This window comes from Chiloscyllium punctatum, chromosome 37 (genome assembly GCF_047496795.1).
Source record: "Chiloscyllium punctatum isolate Juve2018m chromosome 37, sChiPun1.3, whole genome shotgun sequence".
Taxonomy (NCBI): domain Eukaryota; kingdom Metazoa; phylum Chordata; class Chondrichthyes; order Orectolobiformes; family Hemiscylliidae; genus Chiloscyllium; species Chiloscyllium punctatum.
In genome coordinates, this window is record NC_092775.1 from 39,077,109 (window position 1) to 39,099,288 (window position 22,180).

General features: G+C 38.5%; 1 protein-coding gene across 1 annotated transcript in view; it reads right to left on the reverse strand.

The window, feature by feature from the left end:
• The window catches only part of LOC140463021 (extracellular sulfatase Sulf-2-like), a 323,741-nt gene that overhangs the window by 161,162 nt on the left and 140,399 nt on the right, over positions 1-22,180 (reverse strand). Inside the window, exon 4 of the mRNA XM_072556628.1 lies at positions 860-951. The gene's annotated coding sequence lies outside the window, so the exon portion shown is untranslated. The remainder of the gene's footprint in view (positions 1-859; positions 952-22,180) is intronic.

A 22,180-nucleotide genomic window follows, 5' to 3' on the forward strand; every position in this document is an offset into this window, starting at 1 on the left:
TGAATTGGGAGACATGGGCCATTTAAAAAACAAAATCACAGAACAGCTCTTTAATGCAGCTTCACCATTGTGCCATTTTACTGACGGTGGAACCAGATGCAGAGAGAGGCTGACCGTGCCAAATGTTCAGGCAGCTGGTTAACGTAGCTAAGGACCCAGTTGGTGACATTTAACACTTGACATTTTGCTGATGGCAATCTCCTCCTCTGTCATTTGATTTATAGACTCCAGACAATGTTAGTGGTCTTTCTGCTTGACACATTTCTGGTGGGCACACTCAGTCTGTGCTAACAGCTACCCCACAACCTTGTGTGTCTTGGATGTCATTTTGAAGTCTAGGGGTATATGTGCCACAAAGAAAATGGATGATATTGAGCTCCATTGATCACTAAAGCTTTAGAGAGTGTGGGGTGAGCAGTACAAGAAAACATAGGTGACCATCTGAGCTTGTTTAGAGGGAGTGATGCTTTCAGAGAATACTTTTGCGAAATTCTGAATGTGTGGCCAAGAGTTTTGCATCTTTTAAAATTGGGAGAGCTGCTTACAGATTTAAATACCTCAAGTCATCTTTCGGTTTGAAAGGAAAGTTTTCATAATTGTAGTCTAGACCTCAACAATACAAACTTGCAACATGGAGAGTTAGGTCAACCAGTCAGATCAACGAGAGTTGAGCAACGAGCTTGAAGCCAGAGACAAAAAGAAAAGCATTAGCTGCTGAATACAACTTTAATTGCTGGGAGGCTCATCAAAGGCCAGCACATCTCACTTTCCTGCACTCTTCTTTATAGATTAAGGAACACATCTTGGGTTGTAGAACCCAGTATGTACACAAAATACAGTTTCCAAATATGGCATGTACCTGATGTCAAAAGTGAAGTCACTTATCTGGTCGAACGATGTCCTGCTTTCTAAAGGTTTCAAAATGTCCTAGAGGGCCATAACCCTGGAAGACTTGGAATGTGAGGTGGGCAATTCAGCAATAAAAAGAGGAAAGAAATGATTTTTAAAAATTAAAATTCTTTGAGTTGTGTATCATCTGCTGTGCTTTCTACATTCTTAACTAAAATTCAATTCATAATTCTTAACTTCTCATGTCATTTACAACAAGCACCATTTGCTGCAATTATTTACAGGATTAAAAACCTCCTTTTTTGAAAAAGGAGGACTCTTATTGTATTTCAATGAATCAGAGGATTAATGCAGAATCTGAGAAGAATTATGACGACAACAAATTTAGGATTGTTAGTCAGACCCGCAGTATGACTAGACTTGTGTGAACTTAAAGCTACATGTTAATGCTCAAGGTGTTATTCTTTACAAACAAAGAAAATACATATTGTGCCCATTTCAAGTCAGTTATAAATTGAACAGCCATTCTCTGGTTCATATTTTTACGGCAGTACCTTGCCTAATCAAAGTCCACCGGCATAATTGCAAAGTTAAAACAAATCTTGGTCATTAACTGTCAGTTATCATTTTACTACTACAGTCTCTATTGTAATGCCTCAACAAATCACAATCCACTCACCAGCTAGTCACTCTGCACTCTAATAAACTCAGTATAAATTGTTTTTCCTTTATTCTGGTATTTCTTGCAAACTTTTCTGATGAATGCAAAACAAAGCTTTAACAAACATGTTTTTTAAGCAATACGTAAGTTCTGTGATATCAAAAGACTACTTCTTATGTGTTGTTTAAACTCAATTTATGAGGATTCAATTAAAAAAAAAAGTTTATTTCAAAATCTACTTTGACTAAACACTTTGAAACCTTATATTGAGTAACCTAATGTTAATGAGCTAATATTGGCATCATTGTCTATCATTTCTGGCGCTAGATTATTGAATACACATCCTTTCCAGAAACTTGCAGCCTCTTAATGACTGCATGAATTAATAATGTGTATCAGTATTTCCTTTGGAAAATTCTAATGGCTTTAATTTCCATTACTTAAACTACCATGTAATCAGAGTTCTGCATGGACTGGAGACTTGGCCTGGCAAGGTTTGTTTGAAGGCCTGTAATGCAGAACTATTTATTTCTTTATTTTTCTAATCTATTCCTAAAATCAGCATTCCTGATGAAGGGACCCTGCCCGAAATGTCGATTTTCCTGCTCCTCAGATGCTGCCTGACCTGCTGTGCATCTTCAGCACCAGTCTAATCTTGACTCTAATCTCTAGCATCTGCAGTCCTCACTTTGCCTAAAATCATGTACCTAGGTACCTTGCACCCAAGGTGGCACCAATGTGGCAACATGGTAAACTTTCCACTGCACTCATGCCAGTAATGTGACATTAAACCTAATTCTAATTTTAATCTTGAGCATAAGTTTGGCAAATCAAACAGCAACATAATTTAGTAACACCTAAAATTTTAATACATTTTCTGAAATTCAGAATGTAATTCAGTATAGTTAGCGAGATAAAATGTAATTCAAGTTGAAAAATGCTTTTAAACATTTCAGTCCCTCTTACAAGTCTCGGTAATTATAGCTTTCTTCCTTCAAATTTTGCTTTATTGGCACACTTATAGTTGCATTCATTAGAAAACACCACCATTGTTGAGCAGGCATTAATATTTTTGAACATAATACTTCTGTTAGTTTTGAGTATATATTGGCAAATGTCTCAAGTCTTGGAGTATATTTGGCTCTCTGTTCTACAGCTTGGAATCTTCGATTAGGTCTTCCTCATCAACTACACATGCAGTTTACGAAACATCTCTCAAAATGGCTCCATGTCATCTGGAATATATAGTGTAGTGATTGCAACAAGGTCAGCTAGGTATACTTCATTGAATACAAGTTCCCTAATTGGACCAAATAGAGACCATCAAAAACTCTAAGGCCATCTTGTGCGTTGACTGGAAGCAATACCTCGATTCTGCAAAGCCCAATGAATGCCATTTGCCTTATAAGGAAAAATAGAGGGCAGAAATCAGAAGGGGGAAAAGTGAAGGAATCATCAAACCAGTCCAGCTTGCAGACTGGCCAGCACTGGTTGTACAGATTATGAAGCCTGACAGGTTGGTTCACCTTTGTGAGGATTTTAAAAATGGTAACAGCTGGATAAATACCCAATCCCTCCCCGTGAGGATTTATATGCAAAGCTGGCAGGGAGGGACTGTCTTTCATGAACCTGGATGTGGGCCATGCATACTTACAATTGCAGTTAAATGAGGATTCCCAGAAGTATGTTATAATTAATGCCCTTAAGGGTTTGTACCAATACATGACTTTGTCAGTTGAGATATCGTCAGTCTGGACAACTTTTCAGCGGATGGATGGAGAACATTTTACAAGGTCTACCTCAGGTAGCCATTTATCTGGATGATGTGCTAATAGCAAGGAAGACCAATTAGGAGCACTTAGAGACGTTGGACCTATTCCTCCGAAGTCTATCCAGGCGGGTGTATGACTTAGAAGGGAATAACATGTTCTAGGCACCCCAAGTGACCTATTTGGGCCAGGCAGTCAACAAGATTGGGTTACACCTACCAGAAGATTAAGTGAGGGTGATCAAAGTTGTCCTGGCTCCCATAATCAATACCGGACCTTATGTCTTTCCCCGGGCTGGTGAGCTCTTATGGAAAGTTCATACATAACCTGGTCTCGATTGTGGCATCTTTGCATCAGCTCATCAAAGAAAAGGATCAGCCTTAGAAATGGTCAGCATAGCCAAGCCATAGCTTTCAGGGAAGTGAAGAAATAGTTATTATCCTCTGAAATGTTGGTACACTACGATCCCAAGAAAGATCTTGGAATGCAATGCCTCCCCTTGCAGCATTGGATAATATTAGGTGGCTCAATGGAGAGGAACACCCATTGCTTCCAGGATTTTGGCTAACACAGAGCGTAAATATGCTCATATAGAGAAGGAAGGGTTGGCAGTCTTATTTGTTGTCAGAAAGTTTCACTGGTACTTTTATGGATATAAATTTGTAATAATAATGCACCATAAATCTTTGCTAGGATTAATTAAAGAGTACAAGACAGTGCCGCCCATAGCTTCAGGTCAAATTCATCATTGAGCTCTAATACTAAGTTGTTTAATTGCAAAATAGAACACCATCAGGGAGGCAAAGTAACAGATACATTGAGCCGCCTTCCATTAACAGATATACCACCAGAAGAGTCCGTAATAGATTCAAACTTCCTGGACATATGTCCATTCACAGCTGACAAGATCAAACTTTGAACACAAAGATCCAGTCCTGGCAAAACTGAAACAGCTGGTGATGATGGGGGAAACCAAAAGGCTGTCAGAACCAGACTCAAGATCTTTTGGGACCCAGAGAAACCAGATCACAGTAGAGGATGGCATACTATTGTGGGGAGCAAGAGTGATTGTCCCGAGTAAAGGTCACTGCCAGATACAGGTTGAACTCCACTAGGATCATTCAAGAGGGTTCCAAAATTAAGATGTCGATGAGAAGTTATGCCTGAAGGCCAGGACAGGATGCAAACATAGCTATGTTGGTGGGGCAGTACCCAGAGTGTGAACAAGGAAAAAAGTTACCACAAGCAGCTCTCTTACATTCGTGGGAACAGCCAGATAAACCTTGGACTCGTTTACACTGATTATGTAGGTCTTTTCATGGGCTCAATTTCTTGGTCACTGTGGATACACTCAAAATGGCTGGACATGCAAGGAGTTCATTTGGCAAATGCAGGGGCAACGTGAGAAAAACTGCATGCGTCTTTTGCGATATACAGACTGCTGATAGTGTTGGTCACACAGAATGGATCATTTACCAGCAGGAAATTTGAGTATTTTGCAAGGACAACACCAAACCACCCGAATGGTCTGGCAGAGAAGAGCAGTTCAAACTTTGAAGGCAGGCTTAAAGAAACAGCCTGCAGCCTCACTAGATACCAAACTGTATTGGTTCCTATTTGATTATAGGATCATGCCTCATGAAACTGCAGGGATAGCTCCAGCAGAGTTGCTCATGGGAAGGAGATTCTACACCAGATTAGATCTCATCAGGGAGAGGGGAGGGTGAAAAGGCATCAGGAACATCAATGTCAGACACAAGACTCAGTTATGTGAGAGATGAAGTTGATTTCAGCGGATGAAGTTTTGGTGTAGGAACCACAGGAGTAGCCCTGCATGGGTAACAGCCATGGTCGAAGGGAGTTCTGGTCCAGTGATGTACAAAGTTTGGGAATGTGAGGTGGGTACAAGCAAGTGGACGATATGGAAGCAACAAACTTTCAAATGGTGTAGGAATCTCCCTTTCTGACATTTCTGGAACCTGTTGGTTCTCCCTCTCCATTAAGCATTAAAAGATACTTTAGAATCTGAGATGGACATGGCAGATCTCGCTGCCTTGACACCTTTGTCACCCAAAGAGAATTTCTTCTGTGACACACCAGGCACAAGAGGGGAGCTATTTTGCACATGCCACCCCTATCAGAGGCAAACTTGGAAGAACCTGACCCGATGCTAAAATTCCCCAGGAGGAGCAACACCAAAAAAAAGCCAGCCTATGTCCTTGAACTCTGAATGGAATAGAGATGTAGTGGCTGTAACATGGTCAGCCAGGTGGACTCCATAGAATAAGAGTTCCTTGATTAGACAAAATTAAGAGCCTCAATCAGGGAGCCCTGGCTGACAGATATAAGCAGGAATATCAGAGGTTCTGTTCACTCAGAGCTGGCTGATCAGTGTCAAGGACTCTGATGTAAAAGGTGATGGGATACTGGCCTCTGAGAGTTATTTCATATAGGAAGCAACTATTGGTCAAACCAACATCCTACTCATCGTTGAAGTCATTCTTCATACTTATACTGGCTTACATTGTTAGCCCATCACATAGTTGACACCACAGTATTATCTTCAAATCAGGGTAGCAACCATACCAAGATGGAAGAGAATACTGAGAATTTTGGGCTTCTAAGGCAGAAGAGTAAGAACAATGGAGCAGACTGACAGCTGCAGAGGTATTGTTGCAAACGAACAATCAAATCTGTAGCATTAGGAGTTTGAAAGTGCAGATTTAGTATTCTCAAAACATTTATGTAATGACATTCCCAATCTCAATACTCTGTTTAATGTACTGATACTTGAATCATGATGATCCACAGGCATTTTTTAAAAATGCAGAATTAAACAAGATTCACAGAATTCTATCTTCATATGGGTCGTAATTGTTTGAGTATGTGTTTGAGTACGGAGTCAAAATTAATGATAAACCACAATTATACAGGGATACAGTTATCAAAATTCTGGTTGAAGTAAACACAGCAGTCTTATGACAACAAGTTTTTTCATGCATGTTAATAGGCAAAATATTGCTGTATTTAATGAAACACGACAATTAACTAGAAATACACTGCCTCCTGAAAAATTAGAACACTTTGACTTTTAATACAATAATTCAATATTACTCTTCCTCAGTATCCCATCCTTCAATTCAAGGGGCAATGTGGCCCCTTTGGTTCAATGTGATTGTTGTGCTCACACAGTTAAACGTGATTTTTTTTTCCTGTTGAGGCTAGAACATTCCTCACATTGCTAATGCAACCCAACAGAAAATGTTTCAGTGGGAATATTTCATTTCAATATTTCATTCTGGGAAAGTAGGTTTTAACAGGAGTCAAGCCCACTGTATCTGGATAGTGAGACAGATTGTGTGAAAATGGCCATTTTGGTCATTATGAAATTGATACCACGAAAGAACACCCATGTTAACCCTCACCACTCTCAGAACCTCGCTCCCCATGCCCCATCCATGCCAACCCATGCCACTTTATCACACCAAATACCTTCCATGGTCCTTCATATCCTCCATATCAAGCTATGCTGCCCGCCCAACCCATGGTCTCTCATACCCTCCACGACAATCCATGATCATCTGTTCATTCCCATGGTCCTTTATCTTATACAACCTTGTGACCAAAACATGCCACTTCTCAGCCTGCAACCTTTGCCATGACAGAATGCATGCAAGTTTAGCCAGGTTCCATCATGAATAGCTTGCAGGAATCAGATGAGAGGAGATTGCATATTGGTGGCTTCACTATTTTAAAAAACATTCAATATATTTAAATGCCTTCAAGTAACCTTACAATTGCCTTACAAAAACAACTTCTTGCATTCACAATCCCACATGCAACACTTACAAAGTACTTTGAACAGTAAAATCAGTGAATTTACAGACCTCCCACTGTGATAATGATAGATTATAGGATTAGAACTGCATGACTGATGCTATAATTAGATATCCTCAGGCCTACACAAGTAACAGTCTATTGAAGCTACATTTAGACATAGTAGGAAGTCTTTTTTAAAATAGCTTGTGGATTTAAATATTTTAAATTATTTGCCTGTTCCCATGAGGTTATCCTCGTTTCACACGTTTTCATAATTACTCTCAACAACTCCAAAGGGCACTTGGGCTCTCCCTGATCAATCTAAAAGGGTACCATACTCCTCCAAATTACTCCAACTGCTGGAGACCATTGGTTCAAACGTTTTCCAACCTCTCTATTGAAAATTACATTTTTTACAATTTTAAAAATATTACAATTTCAAAAAAAACTATGCACTAGCTATTTATTTCTGGAAGTCAAATTCTGTTCCCTTAACTCAATGTAATACTTGACTTTTATGACGAACTCAATATAGACACTGCAACAATGTGATCTGTGAAACATTTCCTTATAAAAGTAGATCAGCAGTCAGCACTAGTGCCTGAACAAAAAAAACACCACATATGTGAAAGTCAGATTTAATGACACTGTTAAGAAAGGACCTACAGTTCACAAATGATAAGATCAATTGTGAAGACGAAAACAAATAATAATGGAATCAATTTGCGATGGTATTATTGGATAGATTTTTGGTGTAGAGGGAACACCTTTGAAGAACTTGGGCCTGGAGGTCAGCTAGCCCCATGAGACTTTCTCCTGAATAAATTTAAAATGAGATGCTCAGAACATTACAATTCCACCACTTGGTTTATTTCTTGAATACACTAGGAACACAATGCTGAATACTTTTTGGAACAACATTTAACAACAATTTAGAGTGAAATTTCAACTAACATATACACAAATAATCTGTTTCTAAACTTAGATCTGTATCGTGCATTCACAGTGCTCAGCACTTGTTCCTTCAAAACATGCCTTCATACTTGTGGCTAGGTGCTCTATCTACATTTCCACAGCTGTATTGTGTATTAATGCCCTCACCAGTTCTCAACATGTATACCTTCATGTTGCGCCCACATTTCTGCTATCACAGCTACATTTAAATTAACATGAAATACAGGCTAAGTCTCAAAATTATTTTTTGTTCAATCAGAACAATTTCTTGTAGGCAGCTTTATTACAGGAATGTAACTTTGTTTTTATTTATTTGAAATATGAATATACTTAAAAAGTAAGGGTATAAACTAAAAAAAAGTGAAGATTGGTCTTCCATCTATCTTGAACAAATGCCAAAATAATTCCATCGAGCTAAAAGTCATGATGAATGCATCACCTCAAATTCATTACTGTGCAACCTGTCATCTTCTGAAGAAAGCATTGCTCATGATATTATTTACATTAGCTTGAACACTAACTTTATTATAGCCATTAAGTTGGAATTGATCAGAATTTAGTTAAGGCTTTCTTTACCATGGCTTATAAAGTATCCATCATCATTCAACCTCCAGGCGCCTGCTAATGATCTTGTGTAATACTGTAGTGAAGTCTTCAGACAGTCTCTGGTGAATAGTTCCTCAGATCATATTCTTCGTTTCAAGCCCAAAGCAAAGCATAAATCATTTGGCACCTTAAACTAAGTATTCTTCAAATTGACTGGGTTTCCAATAAGCTACACCACATTATTCTATAAAAATTAACTTTCCCATAACTTCTCATTGTGCACAGCAAAGGAATGCATTAAGCATTGAAACATTGTGTAACATTTAAACATCTACAAGTTGAATTATTCAGAAAAATGTAAGGAATAACCAAGGTGAACTCCTATAATGTATTGGTAAACTATCCATTCTGCTGTTATGAACTATGGAAAAAGGGTATGTTTGTTTCTGGAACATAAGTAGCTTACAAAACCAGACATAAATATTCCAGATGTAAATATTCTAAAACTGTGATTGTCAGAAGTCAGCGATAAAACAGAATATGCTGAAGCACTTAGCAAGTGAAGTAGTATCGTTAGACACAGAATGAACTACAAATGTATGTTCTATCTTTGTTGTGAATTAACTCTGATCAATACAGGGATAAGCTGATTAGCACAAGGATAGGTTTAGCTGCAAAGCTACTAATGGTCATTATTCCATTTTTAAAACCATAAGGAAGTATTGAAATATTTCAAAGTTTTACTTTTAAAATAATGCCAATTAAACTGGCCAAACATCAGTTGATTGTGACATTTTAAGGCGGCTCATTTTTCTGCTTTCTTACATTTCCTGAAGGGATTTGCTACTGCTGAATTTTAGCTACTCTACAGAATAACGACAACTTTTATCAAATAGTAGCAATGGAAGTTAGTAACTGTTCAGTCTATCAATGGGATTGAGTCCAGAGATGCAAAAGACTCAACAACCCCATGTGCTCTCTAGTTATTACATTATGCCACTTGCCCTAGCAAAATGGCTCTTATAAAAAGCTTCAAGTATTAAAGCTATGACAATAAGAAAGAAAGCTACACAGGAGTTTGGTTCTAGGCCTCAGTATCGGTGGAAAACATGGATATGAATGTGGAAACTAGTTCAAGCAGTTTGAGGTCCACCTATTAAAGAGGGAGAGAGAAATATGACCTAGTGAAGGCACAGGAGCTTTCTGCATACTCCTGAAAGGATTAGGTGCCCATTCAGATGGCACTCAATTAGTCTCTGCCTGCAAGAAGAAGAAAGTGCATAATACAAGGGAGCACTCCAAGGCTGGCAATGATATACCTCACACCATTGTATTGACCCTTGTTGAAGAGAAGATAGCTGGACTAGCAAGTAAGGAAACTGGACATTTCCGTGCAAGTGGAAGGGCTATCGAGTGTTAAGGCATTGTAGTTAGATCAGAGTGGTGCTTTTGCCCGCAATGTTGATTTTCCTGCTCCTCGGATGCTGCCTGACCTGCTGTGCTTTTCCAGCACCACTCTGATCTAAACTCTGGTTTCCAGCATCTGCAGTCCTCACTTTTGCCTAGACATTATAGTTAGGCCTAGTCTAGTCTAGTGTTGAGGAAGCTATGATATAGTTATAAATATCATATTTTTTGGGAGGATTGCTGTTCAAAAAATTGGGGACTGTGCTTCATTTGTAAAGACTAATAGAGACCTTTTTTGATAAAGAAAAAGGGGCCATTAAAAGGATGCTGCGTCCTTTTTTTAAACTCATATGTCTTAAGCTAATTGCTTGAACAGATTTACTGGAAATCACATGCATGGATTTATAGCTTTGGTTTTGATATTGTTTGAATTTCAGCTTGCTGAGAGTGGGAGAAGCTACCCAACTCATTCTCTGTAGAAATCCAATTACAGAAGGGAATCTCTCAGCTTGACTGCCTGGCTCTCAGAGTCACTGGTGATTTGAAAATTCTTAGTCATTTCTGAAACTGTTCCTCAAACATTTCCAGCTCGGAATGCTCAGTATTTCCCTCAGTGTTCCATTGTAGAAAGTGACCCCTCAGCTGTAAACAAGTTGTGAATCCTTGAATAATTTTAGTTTGTGACTTTATTTTTAACACGAGCAAGCTTTAAGATCTGATCATCAGCAGTAATGGCTGGTAAGACATGTGTATATTTAAAACCTTGTGTTAATCATTTTTGTATCTTTTCCCAAGTGATTTAAAAATAAAACTAGTTGAATACTTGTTAACTTAAGAAACCTGGCAGGCTTATTTCTGACTCCAAGCTCTATACATAAACTAATTTATTTTATTGGCAATTTCATCTCCTTTTTAAATTCAGACTCTGCTTTAACTGAATTCCAGGTGGAACAAGGGTGGCAGTTCACACCTTCTAACTTAGTCATAACACATGGGAGAACTTCTTATACAGAATCAATGCTCTTGGAACAACACTCCTGGCATTAAATTGTACTGTTCCTTTTCATTAATATTCAGCATACACCTGGAGGTTTTGTTAACCCCTCTCTCACCAAACACACTTCAACCCAATCCTCACAGTTACAAGAGGTCTCTTAAAAGTGCAGGTAGGTCTCCATGTAGAAATCACATTTAAAAAAAAAGGAGGCACTAATTTAACAAGCTGTCCACAACGCAAAGGTGGCTGTGACACAGTAACAAACATGGAACGGTAGCATGCTACTTAAATGTCATAACTGTTTTGGGAATTAGTCAATTTAATACTCAGTATCTTGACAGAATTTATTGCTGTGTCCAACATGTAACACTAGAGTAATCCTTAACTACTATTTAAAGAAAACCCATTTGCAGGAATGGTTGGAGATGGCAACTGTTCAGCATTTATGTAGCGAAATTATTATTCACCCCCTCTCAGTCCAAGCCCGAGACATTGTCCATGCATTTTGACATAATTCACTCCAGAATTTGATCATTTCACAGTGAACGTTCCCACTTCTGACTGAATTGGGGCAGGAGAGGGTCAGGGCGTGTGGGATGGAGTGGGGATGCTGTCATTGATGAAGCAGAACTGGTTAGGTCTGGAATACTCCCCCAAGGAACTCCTTCAAATGATGTCCTATGGCTTAGGCAATTGCCCTCCAACAACCACAGCCATCTTGCCTTTAACTAGATATAACTTCAACCAGTGAAGACTTTTTTCCCACCAATTCGCATTGACACCAGTTTTGCTAGAGATTCTTGATGCCACACTTGATCAAATTCTGCCTCCATGTCACTTTCATCTCACCTCTGAATGTTAGATCCTTAATCTGTGTTTGGACCAATGATATAATGTGATCAGAAGTGGAGGAGCCTAAGGGGAACCCAAATGAAAGATCAGTGAGCAGTGAATTACTGACTAAGTCCCATTTGATAGTACTGTTAATGTCACCTTCCAATAATCTGAAGATGTTTGAAAGTAGACTGATGGGGCAGTGACCAGACAGGTTGGATTTGTTCCACTTTTCAAATTTAAGTCATACCTGGGCAATTTTCCACATGACTGGGCAGATGCCAGTGTTGTAGCTGCAATGGTACAGCTTTGCTGGGGTTTGGCAGCTTCTGGGGCACAAATTACCCAAATAATGCCAGGGCTTGAAGCCAATGCCTTCACCTGCTTTTAGAAGGAACATAGACTGAATCTAAAAGTTGAAGTTCTAGATTGAAGGCAGGGTAATTTTGACTGTATAAGGCAAGAACTTTCAAAAGCTGATTGGGGGCAGATGCTCAAAGGTAAACGTTCACAGATTCACCTTTTGCTGAAATATCTGGGAGGACCCACATAATACCATTGGAGCTAAATTTATGAGACACCTTTTCGGGCAAAGCGTTTAGGAGATTTTAACTCTGTCTGACCAAGTTCTGCCAGGCAGGCATGGTTTGAAAAAAAAAACTTCTTTTACCTCAATAAAAAGGTTCAATACAGCTTTATACTGAAACTAACCCAAGTGATGTCTCAAACCCTAGCAGCTTCATACAATATCTCAAGCTTTTTTCTATGGAAGACTCATAAGAAAGTTCACTAATTTCCCACTGCACAAAATCCATATTTTTATTTTATAGAGTCACAGAAATATACAGCACAGAAACTGACCCTTCGGACCAATTCATCCATGCTGACCAGATGGCCTAAATTAATCGAGTTCCATTTGCCAGCACTTGGCCCATATCCCTCTAAACCCTTCCTATTCATATACCCAATCCAGATGCCTTTTAAATGTTGTAACTATACCAGCCTCCACCACTTCTTCTGGCAGCTCATTCCATACACGCACCACCCTCTGCATGAAAAAAGTTACCCCTTCCGTTCCTTTTAAATCTTTCCCCTCTGACCTTAAACTATGCCGTCTAGTTTTGGACTCTCCTCCCCCAGAGAAAAGATCTTGGCTATTCACCCTATCCACACCCATCACTATTTTATAATCCTCTACAAGGTCACCTCTCAACCTCCAACAGTGTAGGGGAAAATAGCCCCACCTATTCAGCCACTCCCTATAGCTCATATCCTCCAACCCTGGCAATACCCTTGTACATCTTTTCTGATACTTTTCAAGTTTCACAACATCGTTCCTATAGCAGGGAGATCAGAATTTAATATAGTATTCCAAAAGTGGTCTAACCAATTTCCTGTACAGCCATAACATAATCTTATCTATATAATCAAGGTTAGCAAGGGACAGTTAGACATGTTGGAACCACAAAGAAACTTGTTTAAAGCCACCCAGCAGAGAACACACACACTACTAGTGTATGATTTGGAGATGCCGGTGTTGGACTGGGGTATACAAAGTTAAAAATCACACAACACCACGTTATAGTCCAACAGGTTTAATTGGAAGCACACTAGCTTTCGGAACGACGCTCCTGCATCACAATCACCTGATGAAGGAGCGTCGTTCCAAAAGCTAGTGTGCTTCCAATTAAACCTGTTGGACTATAACCTGGTGTTGTGTGATTTTTAACTACTAGTGTGGACAGTGTTCATTACTGCCATTTCACGGTCAGTGATGGGAGATCCTTTTTGCCTTGTGTTGCGTTTCATACTCATGAGAAAGTTCAACCTCGACCAGAAATCAACCTTAGCAATAGCTCAGAGACCACTTCAGACTCTCATAATTCAAAAAGCGGTGTTGATTTGCATATTATAATTCAACCAAAACAAATCAAGCAATAAAACAGAAAAACGTGCAAACATTTGTAGCTCATAATATGGAAATAGCTTTGCAACAATTGCCTACTTGTAGCCTCATTCTGTAGAGTTAAAATTTCATTTTGGTACTTCTATGTTTTACAATGTCAGATTTTGAAGAACATAGAGGTTCCAAATGATATCCTGTCACCAATCCTATTTAGACGCAGCAGCTGCTCAGTCACAATGAGCCGATGCAGCTTCTTGCATGTTATTGAGTGTGACAACTTCCTGCTGATTTCTTCTTGCTGCTGTTACTGATTGGAGATGAAAAAAAATTAGAAAAGATAATTAATTAAAACGGAACATACCAGTGTGGGGTAGGATGACTGGACTGTTCCAAAATGACAATTAGCATCCATTACACCTTCGAATCCAAACACTAATCATGGCCGTCATTCAAAACTTCCTCTCACAAATAAATAAATTTCACCAGTTCACTGTACAGTACTGTAAACTGGAGTAAAACATATCCATCAAATACAAATTTTTAAATAACAAAAACAATCCCTACATCACTAATGTTTTGAAGTGGAAGATTAACTGTGGCTGTTTAAATCATTTCCATCATTACTGAAAGTCAAATTTCTAAAATATTACATAAAATCCTGTCTGAGCACAGATTACTAAAATCCAAGTGCTAAGCTATGTTGTCTCTCTGTATACCAGAGATCCTACAAATACTGGAATAGTGCCAAAAACTGAAACAGAAACCTGCTGTTCACTTCCATTAGTAATCAAAGAATGGTACAGATGGATATTGGTTGTATTTCCAAAATAGTTGCAACAACAAAACAAAACATGCTACGGGGCACTTCAGCAAAACCACAGTGTGGCAAGGTCAGCAGTGAGAATTCTTTTAAAGAACTCAAACAAGCACTACATATCCTCATTATAAAACCAGTCATATGCTGCAAGTCAAAAGCTGATAATCTAAAATAAAAACAGGAAATGCTTGAAATGCTCCACAGGTCAGGCACCAACTGTGGAGAGAGCAATGGGGTGAGCATTTCAGAGAGAAACCTTTAACCAGACTTGGAAAGTATCAGCCTAATGGAAAGTGTGGTTGTGTTAACTATCGGCTTTAGAACTGGGGACAATTTCCATTCCTTCCTGTCCATGAACCATCAAGGTTGAACAAACCTGATGGAAAGGACTGACTGAAAGGTAAGAAAGAGTTATGTATCTCTCCCTCATCGTATATCTGCTCAATCACTATTGCAAAGTCCATTCCGATTATAATTCTTATTCATTCTGCCAGTAAATGATACTGCTTCCTATTTCCAAATGCTGTGGTGCAGTACCACAATTTCCTCACTGATCTGGGTAATTTATTCAATTTACGTAGGTGACTCATCACTACTTTCTACTAACTGCATCTGGAATCAAGTTTGGATGCAGCGTTGACAATGTTCTCAGGAAATATTATTGGCAGAATTCCAACATTATTTGAATAGCAAGGCACCCTTCACATGAAGCTTTGAGACCAATCTTCTTTAAAAAAATTAGCAAATTCTTGCTGCTCTGCTCAAATGAAGCAAAATGATTTTCGAAAATTGTGTTTTCAAATCCTGCATCAATTCTTAGTTCCTAACAAAATTGAAACCACATGGCTTGGAGCATTTGGACTTGAATAAATTACATTGATAGTTGGGTATGTGCAATTCTTAAATCGATCTTAAATTGATCGGACTTCTATTATTGGCTCTTTTGCAAATAACATTACAAGATTATTTTATGTAAAACTCATTGGCACAGATTAAACAAATGAGTAGAAAGAAACTTCAATTGCATGAAATGCAAAGGGGAAACTCCAAAGAGCTGATCAATGAATTATATTAACAAACAATAAAGAATGTCAGCCAGTATGTTTCGACTTGTATCCTTGATTTTTGTTGACAAATAACAACTTCCAAAAGCAAATCTTCTGTTGAGAGGGAAACTATAATCAGTTTTCATTTTCAATTCTATCTACAATATTTATTGCAAAATAGGTTCCTAAAAACATATTTCCCCAAAAGTCATTATTTATTGATCTGTTTTTGTTTAAGAGAAGTTCGCTTTGGGGAATTTTGCAGGGAAGTACTATTGCTGCATGCTGTGGGTTTTGTACTGTGCATTGGAATGAAAATGCTTCAATCTCTATTTAAATTTCATTTATCCAAACACTTTGAACAGAGATAAATAACTGTGAATAGGGAATGGTCCACGAAGGTTTAAAAAAAATCAAAATCTGTTGAGCTACATGCTAAACTGATTAATATAGAGATGTGTGACCGTATCAAAAATGTTTGAACATGCTATCTTTGTGAACTTTGAATGAGTATAACTCAAAGTTTTAGAGTGCACTTACTGACTATGTGATTAGCATTATTGCTAGGGTTAGCTGTTGTTATCTTAATAAAGCTTGAGCTAATGTGCAGAGTCCAAACTTATTTGAATTACCAACCAAATCTAGGCACAGACCAAAATATGGCTAAAATAACATCGCTAAGGAATGTATTTACAGTTTACCCTTAGGAGCACAGACGGATTTGCTTGATAAATGCACTTATGAGGTTTGCATTTTAATTATACTGAAATGTTTCCTCATATCACAAATGACCTAAATTATTGCAAAGCAAGAAAGCAAACATGAACTGAACATCACATGTATCCACCACAAAGCTCATTCCATTAGGCCCAGAGTTGTCTACAAAAGCCCAGCAAAATTTAAATGTACTATGATAACCAGACAGAAACAGAGTTGAAAAATATTATCTACTAATTAACATCTAATTAGAATGTTCCCCATAGATAGTAATTTCAGGGTTAAAAGCTCAGACCCCAACATTTTTGAAAAGAAAAGATTTATTTAAAATAACATCGGAGAATTTTTTGATTGTCGTTTTATATTTGCAAAGTTTAACTTGCAGCATGTCATGAATAGTCAGACCAATGTTTATAAAATTGCAAGTCTGGAAATGGAAGGGTTGGTTTATTACTGAGTCCAATGGCAGTTTCAATTGCAAAAAGTACTGTTGGAATTTCAGCAGGACAGCCATCAGCTTGAACACTACTTTTTGCCTCACGTAGGTTTAACTGCAAAGAGAAGTATAAACATGATTTTCTAATCATCCATAACATCAGGATTGAAGGTAAGAATCTATAAAAGACTCAGATCAGTCTTGATATTTGGTGCAGAAACCTATGCAACATTAATAAGGGAGAGACAGGGCAGAACCTAATGTCTCTAACTGTGAAAAACGAGGTGCCACGGTGGAATTTAAATTAGTCAGGCAGCTGACAACACTGCCACATTCTTGTCTTCATCCCAATCCCCATAGACAGCCACTCTGTCCCAACACAGAATGCAGGACTTTAGCTATCCACTCAAGAACCAAATCTAAACACTCCTTTACAGATGATAAACAGTGCCTTGCCATACAGGAGTGCGCATAATAAACAAGTTCGGGCTTAGGTGGAGAACAGTGGCAAGCTGTCATACTCTTAATAAATACTGAGGAATGCATTGAGCACTGCCTAAAAGGATGACATCATACAAACTTAGATGGTGTAATTGCTCTGGGTTTCAGAGGAGATAGTCTGATCATCCAGGTTACCCCAATGGGCGTAGTAACAATTGTCACCATACCAATCTAAATTATACTTGATCGTTATCATGCAATAAACTATATTTTTTTAAGGCAAAGTGCCTTTTCTAATTAGATTAGATTAGATTCCCTACAATGTGGAAACAGGCCCTTTGGCCCAACAAGTCCAGACTGACCCTCCGAAGAGTAACCCACCCAGACCCATTTCCCTCTGACTAAATGCACCTAACACTATGGGCAGTTTAGAATGGGCAATGTAGAATGGCCAATTCACCTAACCTGCACATCTTTGGACAGTGGGAGGAAACTGGAGCACCCGGAGGAAACCCACGCAGACACAGGGAGAATGTGTAAACTCCACACAGACTGTTGTCCAAGGCTGGAATCGAACCTGGGTCCCTGGTGCTATGAGACAGCAGTGCTAACTACTGAGCCTCCGTGCCACCCAACAAGTTGTTTTCTTCTATAGGAGCAGACCAGTCAAGGCCTTCAGACTCAACTTCAAAAAGGAGCATGATGGCAGCAAAACTACTGGATGTATTTTTCAGCAAGGTGATTGCACGGAGGATCCATCTTGCAATATGGTGAGCAGCAGGGCTGATTTCAGGGAGCTTTGAAGAAATCTTCAAACACAGCCTCAAAAGTTACTCACAACAGCATTTGGGAAAGCAACCATTCCGAAAACTCATGGAAGAGCAAGTAGTGTCAAGATTCAAAGTGACAAAATTTACAATAAATGGTAGGAAGCATTTGAAGCCTGTTAAGAAAAACACAGAAGCAAGTTTGAGTTAGAAGCTGCATGGAGTTAGGGCATTTGTTACATTTGTCAGTTACAGATTACATCAGGAGCCAGAGCTTTGAGAATGTGCACCCAGGTCAGGGTTCAGCCAGAGAGCAAATGGACATTGGAGGCTCCATGAGTGAAGTTGAAAATTGATGGGCATTGGTCTCAAAATATGACAGTTACAGGCTGAGAGAACCAGAAGAAAACAGTGTACTTCCTGTTCAGATCAAGCACTGTCACTATTGTGAATGGCTGCCATGAGGCATGAAAGGAAAATCAAGGGCCACAGAAGTTGTTTGAAAATGAATTTCCAGCATCAGGAATGTTACAAAGCCAGAATTCAAGTTTTATTGATGCAATTTAGAAGCCTGGGTGAAAGAGTTGATGAAAAAACAAGTTAGGGTAATATTGAATCTAAAGGGGAGTATGCGAGAGTTATTATCTAAATTTATTTCAAGTACAGTGGAACTCATCCAGGAAAAAAACATTTTAAGGCAAGAGGAATTATTGATAGCATCACAGTAGGCAAACACCATTTATGGAAATCCATTAAAGGAGCTAAATTCATCTTCTAAAGACACAAAGAGTCAGATTCACTTAGTAAAGTTGTCAAAAGATCTGGATTTTCTTTAAAGCTGAATGGAGTGGGCTTTATTCAGTTAAACTGTTAAATGATTTTCATTCTCTTGATTAGGCTCCGAAAGATAGGAAATATCCTATACACTTGCAAAAAATGTGGGAGTCATCCATTTTGATTACACAAGTTGTGGAAAACACCTTCCAGGACAGCAAAACATAGTAGCTGCAATTATACTGTGGAATTTAATGTCTTTAAATAAAAGAAACAAAATACCTTAATAGCATTAGGTAGATATCATTACAGAAAGAAGGTTGCCAAATAGAACAGAGAATGGAGTGTCATAGAGAACATAGTTCGTAAGATGCAGAATTTATTCTAAACTAGGACAGTAAATCAGAAGCTAAACAAGCAAATATACTTGTGTTCAGTTTAGACGATAGCTATATTTCGTAGATTGACAAGGCATTAAAGAAGCAATGAATACTTTTGATAAAGTTCTACAATTGATTAAACTGTGAGAAAAAAGTTCTTGAAAGAGCAAGATTTAAAAGAAGCAGAAATCAGATTCAAAAAATGTCACTGGGAGTTTTGATGTCAGAATTCTTAAGATTCAGTATTTTGTAGGCATTGCAGTGCTGGCGAATAATGAAACCTTACAGGCAGAGGCAGTGCCCAGCAATTAAAAAAAGAATGCTTTGGCTATAAAACAAGTAGGATTGATACAGAGTAGTTAAAATTCAAATAGCTACTCAGACAAAAGTAGTTAACGAGGTAGTTCAGGTCAAAATCAAAGAAACGCTAAAGGTAATCTAAGTCAAACATTTTGGCAGACAGATTTATATATCAAATGACTAATCTTATTTTCTGCAATAAACTTTGATTTGGCATCTCATCTGTATCTGCTGGGAATTGAAGTATAGTTTCACACACAAGAGCTCCTTTATTCATAGCACCTTGTTATTCATAGCACCTTGCTTTCCAATAGTCATTGCTCAGGCCTACTTACTATACAAAATGATGATCACTAACTTTTCTAGCCAAAATATTTATAGTAACTAATTACTGTACCTGTTTTTACATTTCTAGATAGCTTCTAACCTCCTTATTAAACTTTTAGACATTCTTTAGTGATTTTTATGTTCTATCAATCTTCTGACCAGTCATGTATCTTTGCACAATAATATTCTTTATGTACAATACTATCTGGAACATTTTAATTAACAAATAATGGGATCCCCACCCCCACTAAAATTTTCTGTCACATTGAAATGTACCTATGCCATATATTCAGAAATATTCCTTTAAAATGTCTTCAACTGCACTGTTATCGGCCTAATTCTTAAATTAGGTCTGTTTTTATGCCCTCAGAATTGCCTATATTAAATTTTGAAACACTACTCTTCAATATTTCAGTGGGGAAGCCAAGAGTGGAGTCCAGAAAAATGTTGACTTTTATTTGAAATTGCTAACTTACCAATCTACCAGAATTGCTGATGGGCAGAAAACTGAAGACTCAGCTTTCAAACCAGTACAGAAGTTGACCTTGTAATCAAGTCCAGGGGACACTAAAAATGTAAGGAGGTACGGTCTTAGCAGGAGCAGCAAGCTGCTCATGCTAGTGACCACTGCCATGTACAGAGATGAACACACTTTTGTCAGGGGCATAGGTATGGACATAGAGTCTCGATAGAAAAAGAATGGCCATTCAATTTGTGGGCCAGAGGTGATATACTGTTTGCACAGCTAAAGAAGTCGTATGAAGAAACTGCAGGAATCTCATCCCTTTGCAGATCAGTCACCAATACTTTACTCAGACAACTTGATGAGGACTGCCACAATGATAATGACTCTGACTTTGCAGACTGAATAACAAAATCACAGTCATTAACCTACCAATCCTTCAAGTTCTCCACAAGAATGCATTCTTGTGGAGTAGAGAAACTATCAGGCAATCTGCATTTGTTAATCCGGAGACAAGAGGGTAGTGGTAAATTTAGTAATGCACATGAATGCATTAATAATGGAATAAGAACCTGGGGGAGATGCTGACTAAGCTTAGGCTTTTAAAGGGTTAACATCGGTAAGTGCAATGAATATCACTCAATATGGCGTCGTTGTCAGAGACTTGGCTGGAACAGTGCTGAACCTCTAAAAAGGAGATATACTTACCATTCAGGTCTCTGAGTGCCATAGTGTAAGTGGTACCTAATTGCTGTCATGCAGTGAACCTGTTTTAGTTAAGAGCCTCAGTTTTCCTCTCCCACAAAAATGAGCATGGTGGTAGCAAACCCACGAGACTTATTTCACTAAGGTGACTGTGGTGAGGATCCATAATATAACTTGAGAGATCCAGCAGCCAACTGCACTTCCTGCAGACTCCATCCTCATAATAGTTTCTGCCATCATTTATCCATGGCATGGTTCAGTTATGTTCTTGGATCTCAGATAGATATGTGTCAAACTGGTAGTAGTCATTGACTCTATAATGGTGCTGGTGTTATATGGAGCACAGAGACGTCAATTGGCAAGTCTTAAAGAGCAGGACATCTGCCCCAGGGTTCTTGATCCTACCACTGTGCAGTAACTTGGCAGGCCTTGCCCCATATCAGTAAATTGGGATTATTGCCAGCTCTCCAGCTTGGGGTAGAGGCTTTGTCACCTCCATTATGAAGCCATACTGGTAAGTTAACAGCACTTGTCTTATTTAATGCTTTTATGTACAGAAAAATTTGTTTTGCTTAAAAAAAATGCAGCATAGTTCTATAAGTTAAAATACGGTATTTGGACTTCTTTTCAAATGTCAGTGGTCCTGAAGTGGATCATTACCGGCTACATTTTCCAAACTGTCATAATTGTATATCAAGTGCTTGAGGGGTCTTCAGCTCACAAAATAAAAGCAAGTCTTGATTTTTTTTTTACTACTGATATATTTTTATTTTCTTCAATATCCAATGGCTTAGTCGGTTAAACTCTTGCCTGGAGAAAGTGAGGACTGTAGATGCTGGAGATCAGAGCTGAAAATGTGTTGCTGGAAAAGCGCAGGTCAGGCAGCATCCAAGGAGCAGGGGAATCGACGTTTCGGGCATGAGTCCTTCTTCAAGGCTCTTGCCCGAGTTACATGCTTCTGGATTCAAGTCCCATAAACAGGCTTGAATGGAAAAAACAAATAAAAGCTCACACTCCAGTGCAGTACTGATGAAGCACAGCACTGTTGGAGGTGATGTCTTTTGAAGAAATGTTAAAATCAAAGACCCATTTGCCAGCTTCATTGAAGTAAGCATGTGAGATAATTTGCATTTAAAACGTGGAGCAGTGGAGTTATCCTGGGAGGCTCACTGAACTTCAAAAGTAATGAGACATTCCTTGTGGTCATTATGGTAAGTTCCTATATGCTTATGTATATATGTTGTGTCGGAGAAATCATTGATAAT